Consider the following 16945-nt stretch of genomic DNA (forward strand, 5'->3'; position numbering starts at 1 on the left):
AAATGTTTTGTTATTTTCTTGTTTTAGTCTTATTACTGTGTCTAATATTATTTTTTATTTAAATAAAGAATTGTAAAGTTCAAGCAAGATTATTTACGTTAAGCACATAAGTAATAGTAATTGTTTTTAACTGCCCCTTTTTGTTTTGGACGTGTTTTTAAAACATCCATTTGGTGACCCCAGATTTGCGTCAACCCAAATTGTGTTCACCGTACCAAAAAATTATGTTATGTGCATGTTTAGGTAGGTGTTTCATTTTGTGTACTGGTTGTGTATTCATTTGCTGCAAGTGCTTGGAAAATTTGATCTGTATAAGATAAACTGCGAAGAGTTATCAAATTAACATTTTGCTGTAAAAAATGCTAGAGCTTAACGAATAAACGGTTAGTTGTTAGCTACTACGACATTTGATTTTATTACTATAGTTTTGCCTTGTTTATTGTTATAACGTTAAAAAATTTAGCATCTATAGTTCCTTATTCGTTAGGGCCTAGGCGCATTTTTTTATTTCGACTCGGCTAAGGTATTTAAATTCTCAGTGACGGCTCTGTATGCCGTATACTAAAATAGCCAACATATAACACCTTAATTTTAATCTTATGGAGTCTATTGAAATACATGTGTGAGTTGAGTTTTTATTTATATTTATGTTTTTCAAATATACCTGCTTTTAATTTAAAAGATATAAAATATAAGCTTGGAAAATTGGAATGTTGGATGGTTGCTTTGCTTAGATTCTGCGTATTTTAGTGCGCGTTACATGCGCGTGCGTAGGCAAACGGAGGAAAAAGTGACTCCACGCGTAAAATGCGGACAACTAAAACAAAGGTATTCTGGCAAAACCTGCTTACACACGGTGTCAAGTAATTCCAATATATTAATTTAGAAATGTATTAAATATATATTATATTCTATACAATAATTTAAACATTAATTTTATGCTTAATAAATACATATTTGGTTTTAAAACTGTTTGTAATAGTATTGATTAATGTTTTTATTTAAACAACCAACAATCATAGATTTGTCTAGGTATTTAGTACGAGGTGACCCAATGGACAAAGGTTACCGTCAGCTAGTCTAATCCAGCTGCACGGAGATCTAATGCGTCTCCAAATTATCACTAGTTTTGGGGAAGCTCACATGCCAGAAAGCCCACTGGTGGTAAACCCAAATACCCTAAAAATCGAATTGAATATCACATAAATCTCAGTCTTTTTTCATTGAGTTACCCATGCCCTCTAAAGTATTTTGTCCAATGGATTAAACATGAATCTTCGTTGAGAAATTCATGCTTTCTACAACTAAGTCCGTATTTGAAAAGACATATGGATTAATGTTAAAGCTTAAAAGGAAGAATCAGAACTTTGACAAATTAATTAGATTGTTTAGACTTTGTTAATTTATTTTCATAACACCGAAATTTTTAAATAGTTGAAGAATTAATAAGTTACATACTTACATTAGTTTTTTTAGAGGAATGAATAATCTTCAAAAAAAAAAATTCTTCTAGTTACATACTTTGTTAATTTATTTTCATAGGCACGAAATTTTTAAATAGTTGAAGAATTAATAAGTTACATACTTACATTAGTTTTTTTTTAGAGGAATGAATAATATTTAAAAAAAAAAATTCTTTATTTCCCATCTTTAAATATATAAAAAAACATATAATTTTATAATAAATATAGTTGATAATGTTTCATTTAGACTATGTAGTGTGGATACATCTCACTCGTTGCTAGCGCCCGCTTGTCCACTGCTTTCATACATCTGTGTGCGGTTGTGCTCCCATGTCTTCATTACATTGCGTGGAGATCTCCACGCAATTCATCTTCATGCAAAACCCTGTCATGGCAGCCACCTCATCACTTTTTCTTCTTATCTCCTAGTCTTTGAGCAACAAACACCCTCACTTTTTCTCATATATTTTATAAAAGTTAATTATATTTTTATAAACTTAACAATTCTAATTAAATAAACTTAGCCATCCCTTTTTTATAGCCATAAACATCTCTCTTTCTATCCAACTCATCCCATTACCCGGACGACACAAAGACACGCAAAAAAACGCCCAAGAGGCTACACGGTCTCAAAAACACCATATACATGGTGTAAATGTGTCAAAGCCGCTCGTTAGCTACTCAATATTGGCTCTCTAAAATCTTCAATTGAGCCAACCGTAAACAAGCCCGAGTTTATATGTCTGTTTAAGAAACACGCTCGACCATGTGCTTCATTTCTTGACCTCGAGCCAACCACAAACCTAAACAAGTTTATATAATTTTATTTAATACATATTTGATTTATAATTATATAAATTATATATATATAGATAAATAATAAAATGTCGGTGGCACAAGTTTCATTTTTTGAAATTATATTAGTTATTCAAATCCTTTTGGATAGTTTAAGCAATTTGGTTTATTTGCCTTGATGGATGTTCTATATGTTTGTTTAGTCATTGACTATAATTCAAGGCTCTGTTTCGAGGCTCCGAGACTCAATAGTGTAGTCATTTTTTTTTTCCTACTTTTCTCATTTTGGATATTTGATGTTTTCTATGGTGGTTTTTTTGTATATGATTTTTATACAACTTTTATTATTATGTTTGTTTTAAATATTTTAAACTTGAAAGATTTATTATTTGCGTTTATTTTCGAAATCATAATGAACATATCTAATACCGGCCGAATTCACATCGACTCATCACTGCAATGCCTGGATTTTAACGATCAAGTGAAAAATCATTTTAAATATATTATTTGTATCATAAGCTGCATCATAACCAAGTTCGTGTCATTTTGATCAAAAGTTGTACTTGTACCGATACAAATTTTAAACATTTACATTATTTTTTCGATTTAGTGTCGGTATCGTAACAAACTTAACTGATGTCAACTAAATTTACATTGCAGCATCGCCGCAACACGACATGATGTTTTCCTAGTTACAATAAAAATAGCTAAACAATATATTATATTACATATAAAATTATACTTAATATATATATATATATATAATATATATATATATATAAATATTTAAAAATCAAAAAAATAATAAACGATCCAAGCTTCAAATTAAAAAAAAAGGACTCATGAGTTAAATTCAAAGTTTAAAAATACAATCTCAACTCGGTCACTTGTAACTTACCTATTAGAATATTAGATAATCTTTAAATTATACAATTATTTTTAATGCTTTTGAATTGAGTTAGTTACACACCGACCCTTTCAACCATGCTCTCCGGTGACCATTTCTCCCATCAACTATTTCAAATCTACTGTTTCAAACTCTAGACAAAACATGGTCAACATTCAACCTTTGTCTTCCTCTCATCTCATATGTTTTTTACGAAATCAATTTCTATGACTATCCCACCAACTTTTCAACTTCAAAAGGCCGCGTTTGCATACCTATTTCTATAAATATATACTTTCACACCAACTTGGCTATCCATTATTATTCTCATACAAAGTTAACCAAAAACAAAACAAGTTTGAAGTCTTTTTGATTCTTTGTAGATACTTAACAAAAACCCTAAAATGATTTCCGCATATTAGGAACCGAAAAAGCAGCAAGAATTGCTAACAAGATGATCAAGAAACTTGCTGAACTAGAGGTTGATCATGATCATGATCAAGTTATCGTACCGGAGGTTTTTCGGTGCCCAATATCATTAGAATTGATGAAAGATCCGGTTACATTATCAACCGGGATAACATACGATAGAGAAAACGTCGAAAGATGGATTTATGAAGACGGAAAGAACACGTGCCCTGTGACCGGTGTGGTGTTGACTAGCCTTGAGCCGGTACCAAACCATACTATTAGAAGGATGATTCAATATTGGTGTGTTGAGAATACGTCGTATGGGTTTGATCGAATCCCGACCCCTCGAGCCCTGCCTAGCGCGTCTCAAGTGTTGAACATTCTTTCGAAGATTGTGTCGATGAGGGATAAGGGTAATGTAGAAGGTGTTATAGAGTTGGTGGGAAAGATTAAGGATTTAGCTAAAGAAAGTGAGAGGATGAAGAAATGCATTGTGTCAAATGGGTCGGGTCGAGTATTGAGCGAGACGTTCGAGGCGTTTTCTTGTGATCAAAATCAAGAAAACGTCTCGGTTTTAGAGGAAATTTTGTCAGGGTTAACCCTAATTCTTCCGTTTGACCAAGAGACCAAGTCTGGTCTAGGGTCAAACGGAAATTTGCGTACTATTGTAAAGATTTTAAAGGTTGGAACCTTAACGGGACGAAGGAATGCGGTGTTGGTACTTAAAGAACTCCTTTCGACCGATCAAACGAAACTCGAAGAATTCACGGAAGTTGAAGGAAGTATTGAAGGTTTAGCAAAACTTGTCAAGGAGCCAATTGACCCTACCACAACAAATGCTGCATTGCTAGCTATTTACCATTTGGTCACTCCATCAACTTCTTTTAACCAAAAGGAAACCCTAATTACAACATTTCTTGAAATGGGCTTAACCGAAAAGATAATAGAAATGCTTGTAGATTGCACAAGAGGCGTATGCGAAAAGGCGTTAGGTGTACTCGAAGGTCTTTGTAGCATTGATCAAGGGCTAGAAAAATGCTACGCCAATGCGTTAATCGTCCCCGTTCTGGTGAAGAAACTCTTGCGCGTTTCGGATATTGCGACTGAGTTTTCGGTTTCCATCATTTGGAAGTTGAGCAAGTATGCTAAGAGTATTGGAGAGGAAGAAGGTGTGGCCATTGAAGCACTTCAAGTTGGTGCTTTTCAGAAGCTTTTGTTGCTTTTGCAAGTTGGTTCTTTGAAAACTAAGGAGAAGGCTTGTGATTTGTTGAAGGATTGGAATTTGCATAGAGGGAGAGTTGAGTGTATTGAATCTATGGATTTCATGAACCTTAAAAGACCATTTTGAACAAAAGTGTAGTTATAGGAACATTATTTATTTGTTAAGCTAACAATATTTGTAAAAAAATAATTCTTTTGCACATATATATAGTTTTAGAGGTACACAATTAATTGTATTGATCACTTCATTTTATTAGTTTTGGCCTTTTGGTAGAATTTGGCAGTTTTATTTTATAATAACACTAGTATGACGAAACTTTTAATAGTTTGTTTTCTTTCCAAAATCAGAATCATAAAAAACAAATCAGATTAAAATAGTTCTTATATCAATATAATAAAAACAAAACTTCTTATAAGGTAACACTTGTTCCAACCCATACACCTTAATTGTTAGATTTGTCTTCTCATTCACAACCAATATTGCATGCCTCAAGGATATGTGCTAGTGGTGTTTGAGATTGAGTGGACAATTTTATATTTGCCTCCTAGTTGTGTTTGAGATTGAGTGTACGATTTTAGATTTGCCTACCATCTTAATAGATAATTATCTTTTGATACCATATGTAATATTCGACTCTTATACCTATTAATATTGACTGTTTAGCCAACAAGAGACTAATGTGTTTGTGTAAGGAATTGAAAATCAACCTCAATAATGATTGAGGGATTGAAGCATATATTTATAATAAAAGTTACAAAGATATCTCCTGTAATTAAGGAGAGTCAATCAAAAATACAAGGAAGGAGATAAATACAATGAATTACAATAATTTCAAATCGTTTCCCTTAATACCCCCTTCAATCGAAATGGTGGCGGTCCGAGACGAAGCATTTTGCCAAAGACTTCAAATTGTGCACGCGGAAGACTTTTGGTAAAGATGTTAGCCACCTGAAGATTGGTAGAAACAAATTTGGTGTATAGTTTACCAGAATTGACTAACTCCCGAATAAAATGATAATCCAAGTCAATATGTTTGGCACGTTTGTGAGCAACGGGATTCTGAGTCATAAACAAGGCGCTTTTGTTATCACAAAGTAACGTAGGACGATCAGGAGGGAGAGCATACAATTCCTGCAGAAGATGTGTAATCCAGACAAGCTCAGCAACAGTGTTTGCCATAGCACGATACTCAGATTCACAGCTAGACCGGGAGACGGTAGGCTGCTTCTTGGCACTCCAAGAGACTAAGTTGCCACCTAGAAAAATCGAATAACCATACGTGGAGCGTCGTGTATCAAGACAACGCGCCCAGTCCGCGTCAGAATAGCCTACAATGGATGATTTGTGCGGACGGCTATAAGTGAGACCAAACGATAAAGTGCCTTTAACATAGCGTAATAGCCGTTTGACAGCTTGAAAATGAGTAATAGTGGGAGCATGAAGAAATTGAGAAAGCTGATTAACTGCATAAGACAAATCAGGTCTGGTAATAGTTAAATATTGCAAGGCGCCAACCAAAGAACGATAAAAGGTGGGATCAGGATATGGAACACAATCTGCAATAAAGGACTCATTGGGAGAAAGAGGAGTGCTAACTGGTTTAGCATCATACAAGTTTGCACGAAGAAGAATATCTTTAGCATATTTTGCTTGTGTGAGAAAGAGACCAGTTGTAGTATACACAACCTCCAGGCCCAAAAAATAATTGAGAGCCCCAAGATCTTTAATCGCAAACTCTTTATTAAGATGAGAAACAAAGGATGTGATAATGAATTCATTATTACCTATTAAAATGAGATCATCCACATACACAAGGAGATACATAATATGACTGTCTTTGCGAAGAACAAAGAGAGATGTATCTGAACGACTGCATGTGAACCCATAGGAAAGAAGAAACGTGCTTAAACGCTGAAACCAAGCACGAGGAGCTTGCTTAAGACCATAAAGCGCCTTAGATAATTTGCAAACATGATTCGGATATTTAGAACTTTCAAATCCTGGTGGTTGCTCCATAAAGACAGTTTCATCCAGATTTCCATTTAAAAATGCATTCTTGACATCAAGTTGATGCAACTGCCAGTTATTAAGAACTGCAAGGGATAGAACAATGCGAACTGTTGAAGCTTTAACAACAGGACTGAAGGTGTGTGAAAAATCCAAACCTGGAATATGAGTAAAGCCTTGAGCCACCAGACGCGCCTTGTAACGCTTGACAGTACCATCAGCGTGATACTTAACACGAAAAACCCATTTAGAACCAACAACATTAGTCGATGATGGACGCGGGACCAATGTCCAAGTGTTATTATTATGCAGGGCATTAATTTCATCAACCATCGCAGCCATCCACATCCTTAGCTGCCGATTTGAAACCACGAGGTTCAGTAATAGAAGATAAAGCAACATGTAAGGCATATGAATGAAGACACGAAAGATCCGCTTGGTGCTTGGGTTTAAAAACACCAGCCTTGGCGCGTGTCGTCATGTGGTGAGCATTTTGAGGAATAGGGACAGGATCGGGTATAGGAGCAGATTCGGGAACAGGTTCTGGAGTGAAATCGACAGCCTGGTGTGGGTGGTTGGCAGGTACGGTTTCAGGAAGAGAGGTGGAAGTTGGATTGGGCTCAGCTGGGTGATCCGTAGACAGAGTTGGGCCAGAAGTAGGAGATGGGCTGGAAGGCGGTTGGACATGTAGTGGGCCGGAAAAGGGTGGACATAAGGGGCACGGATCAGGAGTGTTGAGCTGGATAATTGGGTTGAAAAGTGGGCTGTGCAAATTGGACTGGTTAGTGGACACAAAAACATGTGGTGAAGTAGGTTCATCGGAAAAAGTGGTAAGCACCAAGCGATCAAGAGACGTTATGCCATTGATACCTTTGAATGGAAAAGAGGTTTCATCAAAGCGAGCATGACGAGAAATAAATATCCAATTGGTGATCGGATCAAGACAACGAAAGCCTTTGTGGGAAGAACTATAACCAATAAATACACATGGAAGACTTCGTGGCTCAAGCTTATGTTTGGCATAGTCACGCAAATATGGAAAGACTAAGCAGCCATATACCCGAAACTTGGAATATTGAGGTACTTGTTTCATCAACAGCTCAAAAGGTGACTTGTTCTCAAGCAAAGAAGATGGTACGCGATTAATAATAAATGTCGCAGAGGTAAAAGCATCTACCCAAAAAGAAGCCGGAATATTGGCGTTAAATAGCATAGCAAGACCAGTTTCCACTATGTGGCGATGTTTACGTTTAGCACGCCCGTTTTGTTGAGGTGTATAGGGGCACGAAAATCTGTGAAAAGTGCCATTGTCCTCAAAAAATTTTCTAACTGTGTGATTGACAAATTCAGTACCCCCGTCACTTTGGAAAACTTTGATTTTCCTAGAACATTGAGTTTGGACAAGATTTATAAAGGCGGGTAAGACCGAGTAAAAACCTGTTTTGGTTTTGAGAGGATACAACCAAGTAAACCTGGAATAATCATCTATAAAAATCACATAATGTCGATAACCATCTTTAGAGGCAACAGGAGCGGGTCCCCACAAATCACAATGAACCAAATCAAGAGGAAAAGATGTACGCTTATCATTAGACATAAAAGGTAAACGTTGTCCCTTAGCAAGTTGACAAGAAACACAAATATCCGGTTTAGGCAATAGGGAAGTAACAGATAAAGCACCAGACTTATTCAAAAAAGAAATAACATTAAACGAAACATGTCCTAAACGGGAATGCCATAATTCATAGGATGCTTTATTGGAGATGGCAGCAACAAAAGTCTTCGGTCCATCTTTAAGCACATAGGATGCTCTGATACCATGTAAGGAATTGAAAATCAACCTCAATAATGATTGAGGGATTGAAGCATATATTTATAATAAAAGTTACAAAGATATCTCCTGTAATTAAGGAGAGTCAATCAAAAATACAAAGAAGGAGATAAATACAATGAATTACAATAATTTCAAATCGTTTCCCTTAATAGTTTGCCCTTTTTCATACACAATCGACCTCGTCGTTGGCAGGGAAATCATCCAATGTTTAATGAAAATAAGAAACCTCAGGATTGTAAGTCAAGTCTCGTGTTTTTTATTATTAATGGTTTCTTATATTCTCGTTCATCTAGATCCTTAGTAAATACAAGTGGACACATTTGTCCCATGTAACGACTTATTCTCATTCACAAATCAGAACCAATGCATATAAGATGTGCTAGCAAATGTGTTCGAGATTGAACATTCCTTATTGTCTCTCTTCTATGAATGGACAATTTCATATTTGCTACACCATCTTATTACGACAAAACCATCTTTGATACCATTTATAGCATCGAACTCCTAATACCTATCAATTTTCATCGTTTTACCAACAGGAACTAATGTATTTGTTTTTAGTGTTACCATGTGAAAACTGAAAACTATTTTGAAGTTTTTCAAGTGGACTCCCCCTCAACCTAACACGTATAATATTGTGGAGTTTTCTTTTCAACAACAATGATCAATCGTGTTGTTGATGTTTAAGATCGACTCTTTTCGTTTTTTTGACCGAGTATCTCTCATGTAAATGAAAGACGCGGGATTTCGGATTTTCTAAAGATGTCAAAAACATGTATGTTATCTTTAGTTCATACTATTTATTCATTTTACCCTTCAAAATAATGCAGAAACCATGCCTAAAAAGTAAAATGTTGAGTATTCAAACATCAACATTTTATTCCATATATTATATTTCACCATTCACACATTAGTCATGTTCACATCCTGTTGTGTTTTTGTCCGATATTCCAATTCCTGTACCGGGTATCTCCTAAAATATTAAAATGTATATTTAAATCGGTTTGATACATTATTGCTCAAGCCAAACCTAAAAAATAAACAATCTTAACTCATAGTTAGGGATGACAATGGGTCAAGTTTAGGACACATTTAAGCATTCTCAAACTCATGCCCGGTTAGTAAGCCACCCCAAGGGCCAAACTTGTTGGGTAGTAGTTAGGTAATTACCCACGCAGTATCGGGTAAACCAGTGAGTTTTGGGTATGCACGATCGAAAAACCCGTATGGTATTTATTGGGTTTTGACAATTTATAACTAGTCAAAGTGCATCAGTTGCATGTCTAACAACTTATTAGTAAATCTAAGCCCAAGAATATTCGTTTTTCTTTAATTTTCTTGAGATATTATCCTATTCTTTAATTCTCCATAAAGTTAAAAAGGAAAAATATCTTCTACTCATTTAAAACATTACGAGGTTGCGGCGTAACTTGTTGCCCGTTTGTCAGTCACTTTATTGTAATCGTTTTTAGTTTAATGAGAAATCTACTTCTAAAAAAAACTATATATCTCTAGAACATATATATCAAGTTAAAGGTGTAACTGTGTGAATACAATCAGTGACAATTGTTTGGAGACATTTAACATCACTAAATAAGAAGAACCAAAGCAACTATTTATAAGATAGCAATTAATATAATTACAAAATCAAGTAACTTATCTTAATTATAGCAAACTCTGTTAAATAAATCTCATCTATATAGTAAACCCCAACTAATATAACCTATCTAATACTTCTCCTAGTTGAAAAAGGAGAAACTCGAATGCTCATATTAAAATGAAAAACAATGAACTTATGATTCAATAACAATAACAATTTTCCTGTATATTTTCCATCTTGGTTAACAATCTTCAAACAAATCACACAATCTTGATATATATATATATAATATAATAAACAAATCAAATCTTTCTCAAAACCCATAAACTTGTTATAAGTTCAAATATAATGCAGCTAGCAAAACCACTAGTGAAATGGGTTGATCACATAAGGATTATACACTTGAATCCTCAAATCATTACCACTTTCCTCATCACTTTCATCCTGAAAATAAAAATACTTATCAGACACCAAAAGTGGTGCAAGAATCACTGAAGCCTCCAACAACACTTCCCAATTCATATTATTATCATTCGTTTCGAATCGGATCAATGCATGTTCTTCCTTCTTTTCATGTTCCTCAAACTGCACCCAATCATTAAACCCAATCAGCGGCTTCTCGTCTTCATTCGAGCTTGTTAAAGATTCGACCGTGGACATTACTGAAGACATGGTGGAACTAGAACAAGATTGATCAGTTAACTGCCACATACCATCAAGAAAACTCTCCTAAGCCTGGATTTGAATCTCTGGAATCCGATCGACGAATGGATACTCGTAGATTCCACAAAGGCCAACCGATTTACACCAATCGTAGAATTCGGATAGATGATCAGCTTGAACAGCAGCTTTCTTGTATACACCAAAAGCCATCATGCAGCTTCTATAGGGTAATTGGATTAAATGATCCAATACCGAAACTATTTCGGTTCGGAAGTTATTGTAGCACGAAAAACTGTCGCGAACGATGTATTTTAATGCACATTGTATAAGAAAGGTTCTTGCGGCTGCCCCTTTCGGCTTGCATTCGATTACTCGGTCAATTAGGGTTTGGAGTTGTGGTAAAATCTCTAGTTTGTCGCCTACACGCTTCATTTTGTCGGGAAATGTTTTAATTAGGGCTTCCTGTTCTTCGTGTTCATCGTATTCATCGTGTTCATGATGTTCGTGATCATTTGTTTCTTCGGGATCTTCGTAGAAGCATACGGAATCAATTGTGAGACAATCTAATGCTTCATTTAGGAGATTAGCATAAGATGAAATGAAATGTGTGTAATCATTGTAATTAGATGAGGAAGTGTCGCGAAAGGGGCATGGATTTAGCGACAAGTAGCCGTTGGAGCGGGTCCATAGAAGCTCAGTTTGGAACGGGCTATTATAAGGCAATGCGCGAAGCAAACGCTGGAGAAGAATTAAGCATTTTAAAGCAACTCTCCAACATTTTGTCTTTGTAAACCGTCGTGAAAAATTCGTCGCAAAAGTGCGGTAAGATGGCGGTGAGACCGAAAATATTTTTAACAGTTGGAGGACGTACCGATCACGGAGCGGTATGTCCTCGGGAGACGTCGCCTTTACGAGTATTAAATCTATGTCGCAAAAGCCTCCGACGGTGGCGATTTTCGCATAACTAACAAATGTGTTTTCTTTTATTGTTGTGTATGCTCTTTGAAACCGCCTATGCATTGTGTTTAATTTGTTACTTGGTACACAAATGTTGTTGAAGGTTTATAAGTTGTTAGTTGTTATAAAGGTTGTTGACATGAGACCGTTAAATACTAGGAAGATCTAACAGGCTGAAGATGTTTACTATGACAGTTGGGACAATGGACAAATGTATTGAAGTTGTCACATGATTGACCAATTGGAATAAGGTGTCCAAATGTGACGTGTTGGATGTAATGTAGTGTGCAGGCCATGGTGAGTTACAAACTTGATGAGTTAAATAATGGTGCAGGCCTTGGTTTTTGTTTTTTTATATTAAATAAAAAGTTGGAGACAGTGATTGTGTTGGTTATATGTTGAATTTATTGTATCATCATTTTGGAAGACTTGTTTTTTCTTATTTTTTGGTTTATTTTATTTATTTGACAGATCTTTTAGCTCAAAATCGAATCGAATTAGCTCATGTACGCCCTAGTGACGAGGAAGACAACTGGAAATGCGAGAAAGGATGCGGTTGAATGATAGGCTAGGGTGGGTGTTGGCTTAAGAGTTATCAAAAAAGGAAAAAAAAAACGCTCTTAAGGTTAAGTCATAATTGTCACTTTCGTCTAAACAAGTTAAAAAGACAATAATGTCCCTAACTTCACGTTAAAACATAGGCGGGGTTAGAGGTTTGGACTACATTTGCAAGAATCGTGAAACATTAAGGTTCTTGATGTCAAAAAATAGTGATGAATGTGACATGGATTACTAAACCTCGGAACGAAAATGGGACTTTACTCTAAGTGGAAAGCTAATTAATTTTGGAGAAAACTTTAACGAGTTTAGTTGTCACTCAAACAAAACTACCTTGTTAGCTTACAATTTACATAGGTAGTGAATTGTCTAGAAGTATAACTGTATAAGAAGTTAAAAAGAAAAAACACATAATACCCCAAACTTCTAAAATATTTATAATATGTTACTAGACTTTTTCGGTTTATGGGTAAAAGTTAAGATACGAGTTATGCTTGGTTCGGCAGCTAGATAGGTTACTTTCATGAAGTGTATTGTCCAACACTCAAATTTAATAAGTTTTTTCACATATTATTATAATCAAGATTCAAGACTGCAAAATCCAACCATCTTTTATTCACATAAATCAACCGATGGGCCAATTAATTTACATTGCATTTCCATAAAGTGCTCACAAGTATTGAGTCCAGCCCAAAAGCAATCATGTGTCTTTACACTCTAGTTCATTAGCCCAATTCTTGTTTTTCAGTACAGCCTTCAATTTGATTAATTACCATTTCCCAGTTCCCACACTCCCTGTCCAAAGTTCACACACTAGGTTTTCTTCTGATTCATTGAACTTAGTAATACTTAAAAGGTTATTGGATTTTAATAATCATAACTTTGACATATTAGACAACTTAAAATATGTTTAGAAACTGTTCCAACTTTGAATGTATTTTCCTTCAGCCTTCTCATACAAACTGAAAGTTAACCCTATTAAATTTTTTGATGACATGGTCTGTTTATGTGGTAGAAACATTAATAATCCCATACTAAAGTGGGACTCAGTTCGATCTTCTTCAAACTAAACCCTGGTTCACACACACACAAACAACATCAATATCAAATATTAAGACATTTATGAAGTTTACTTCATGAAATATCAAAATTTATGAAACTATAACGTGGCCATGTCGGCTGTGAATATTATTCAAACAATCTAGAGAAGTTAGCATTCAACATTTGTGTCATGTTCTCAAATTGCCAAGTCTTGCACCATTTTGCAATTCTTGTATTCAAGACTACCAGAATTTTTTCCTATCTGAGAAGATTTTTTCAATTATTTGAACTCACTTGCACTTTCATGAAGATTCTATGACTTTTATAAAATTTTGACTTGATGTCATAAAAAATATTTACAGTCTTAAATTATTTTATAACTTCTAGATTGTATAAATATTCGAAGTCTTAAATTTAATTTTATTTCGTAAAACATGAGAGTTTTCAAAAAAACCTAATTTTATAAACATTTGTATTAAAGTTTGTGTATAAGTCGTAAGGCTTTTTCAATCGATCTTTTCATTATATACAATTTTCATTCGACGCTTCATTTTTCTTAAAACTTGATATCATTGACAATTAATCTTGATTGTGCATATCGATTTCAGTCCATGTTATTAAACAGAGATGTTAGGTAGCAATTTGAGGTACCGCATAGCTCTAGGAGTAGCAAGAGCAATTGCGTATTTGTATAAGAAGTGCCTAGAATGGGTACTCAACTATGGCATAAAACCTGAGAATATACTTCTCGGGTCGACTTTTGCGCAAAAATATTTGATTTTGGGTTATCAAAACTTTGAAAGAAAGAAGACATGGTTAATCACTCGAGGATGTACGGGACCGGCACGGATACATGACAATCTAAATTCATACTTTCTAAATATAATAATATTTTAAACATAGACTTTTCTAAGTAGTAATAGTTTCTTAATCTCTTTCCATAACAAACTCACAGTCCAACACCTTGCTACTTCAAGAGCAAGCAATGTCATTGGCCAACACAACCAAATCTTTTAATTTCATATGTAGATATATATATTTTTCTAATATTAAGTAATAAATAAATTAATTAAATATGCCTTCTCAATTTCTCATCTCTCAAACCCAAACCTAAACCTACTGGCTCAAAAGCTCACTCTTGCTCCTAGCATCACACTCACTACACACAAACTCCGCGGGTGCGAGTTCCTCATCGTCTATGCCGCAACACACTGTATGCTTCCACACCCGACACTCATCGCACTCCACCATCCTCTCCCCGTAATCATCCCGGGCCCCACACACACACTCCACCCTAGACTCCCTCGCGTACCCGTCCCCCCTTCGTACCTTAGCGCCGTACCCAAGTCCAACCCGAACCCCCTTACCCAAACCTGCGCACCTGCCTCCAACGCGCACGATACCACCACGTCATCATTTATCCCCTTTAACCCCCCAATTTGACTCACCACAAATTTACTCATCACACAATATGTATCCCTTAATGCAAACTGTGCCACCTGTTTCAACTCGCCAACTGTCATCCAAGGTGTCACCATTACAACCTCGCCAGGTGGCAACGGCCGAGTCAACTCAGTGTCCAACTCATCAAAACTCGGTAAAACCCGACACGTCAAAATCATCAACTCATCATTTCCAATCCCAAACTCCCACTCTTTAACAAAATACTTACTATTCAAAATGAGTCGACTCGCTTGACTCACCGAGTTCCATACCGGGTAACCCAATAACACATTTCTATACACAAACAACATATCCCCATAAACACCCCCACCAAACTCCTCACTGTTTTGATCCCGGATCTCGAATTCCGTTAACCGGGTTAACGGGTTTTTCATCCGGGTCACGATTTGATCCCCGACAACCAAATTATCAACCGATTTCAACACGAAATCGATCAAACCCGTGTCACTGACATATTTACTAGCCAAATCCCTCAAATCTTTACGCGACATTGCGCCGTTTCTTCCAATGTTCATAACCTTATGATCTTTTAAAATATTCGCAATTATTTTCGCAGTCTTCTCAAGGCGTTGCTTCGGCCACCGAGGCTCTAGCTTCCACAATGAAGACACGGGTTTCACGTTAACTTTACGAAGCTCAAACTCGACGAACCTGGTCAACGGGTTGACCACCCGACGAATAATATAACTATCGAAACTCAATACATTGATTGACTTCAGTACGAAACATAATTTTCAAGAGTTTAGAGAGAATCACCAAGGCTCCACACACTAAAATGAAGTGAAAACAAGTGTTTATAAGCTTATGGTCAAAGTGCATGGTTCCAAAAAATCTCAGAGTTGCAGGTTCCAAAAAAGTGCACGGTCATGCACAAAAAGTGCATGGTCGTGCATTACCGACACTAGCTAGTGCACTTTCAAAGTAGATGTGTCTTGTTCTCGGCATCGGATAGTGCACGGGCTCGTGCACTCGGAAGTGCATGGTGGTGCACATAAAGTGCATGATGGTGCAGTTTCACTTTTGGCACGATGGTAGATGTGCACGGGTTCCAATAAAGGTGCACCATCATGCACATATAGCGCATGATGGTGCAGTTTCTCAGCATGGTCATGCACTTTCGTAGCATGGTTATGCACTTTGGCACGTTATCAGATGTGCACTGGTTCCGATAAAGGTGCACGGTGGTGCTCCAAAAGCGCATGATGGTGCAGTTTGGTCAGCATGGTCATACGCTTCCTTATCATGGTCATGCTCCTGCTCTCTGCATGGTTATGCGCTTTCTTACCATGGTCATGCACTTTTGGCAGATTCTTGATTTTTGTCCGAAAAACGCTATCTTTTCATCGTTTCTTCGTCGGGCGGGCGCCCGGACCTGCAAATTCATAAATAACTCAAATAAGTACCGAGTACAACGAATTTGCATGGAGTTTTACCAAAATAAGAGGATAATTTGATACTAAAAGGTGTACACTTTGTGTTACATCACAAGTCCACTCACACAGAATCGTTCAAGGTGGTCTTTGAAAGCTTCTGTCCTGGCATTTATATAGCCGCCAATGCAATGGATGCATTCAGTGAAGTAATGAACTATGAAGAAAAGAAAAAATCTGCAGCATCACCGTTCAGATTCTTTGCTTCAAGCAATGTGCTGGTACAAATTAATCTATTTTGTTTGTACTATTAGAAAACGCTAAATAAACGCTTTAATCATCTGCATTTTAATTAATATACAGACAAGTGACCATTATTCTGATTCAAGGGGTTACACAGACAAAGAAAGACTGGATGTGTTTTCAGACAACATGACAAGAGAAATGGCAAGGAGTGGAATTCTATCACTCAAGGAGGTTGCTATAGTGCTCGTGCCAATTCTACAACACTATCATTTCGTTGTGGTTGCCTTCAATCTTCAAACAGGAGTGATAGACTTACTTGACAACAGTGCAAACCAAGAAATACCAGCTGATGCAAAGTTTAAAAGCTTAGAAGACAAATTAAAAGAAATTAGAGAGAATTTTGAAGAAAGATATGGAAAGACTCCAAA

The 16945-nt window shown here is 36.1% G+C and overlaps 3 pseudogenes; 1 reads left to right on the top strand and 2 right to left on the bottom strand.

The window, feature by feature from the left end:
* Positions 1 to 3492: 3492 nt before the first annotated feature.
* On the top strand, positions 3493 to 4929 carry LOC143595910 (U-box domain-containing protein 21 pseudogene; annotated as a pseudogene).
* Positions 4930 to 10584: 5655 nt separating this feature from the next.
* On the bottom strand, positions 10585 to 12135 carry LOC143595911 (putative clathrin assembly protein At1g03050; annotated as a pseudogene).
* Positions 12136 to 14435: 2300 nt separating this feature from the next.
* LOC143595914 (PHD finger protein At2g01810 pseudogene) lies at positions 14436 to 15623 on the bottom strand (annotated as a pseudogene).
* Positions 15624 to 16945: the final 1322 nt, after the last annotated feature.

Source organism: Bidens hawaiensis, unplaced genomic scaffold, assembly GCF_021521415.1.
Source record: "Bidens hawaiensis isolate Kalapana, Puna unplaced genomic scaffold, B.hawaiensis_p1.1 tig00045662_1, whole genome shotgun sequence".
NCBI classification, from domain to species: Eukaryota; Viridiplantae; Streptophyta; class Magnoliopsida; order Asterales; family Asteraceae; genus Bidens; species Bidens hawaiensis.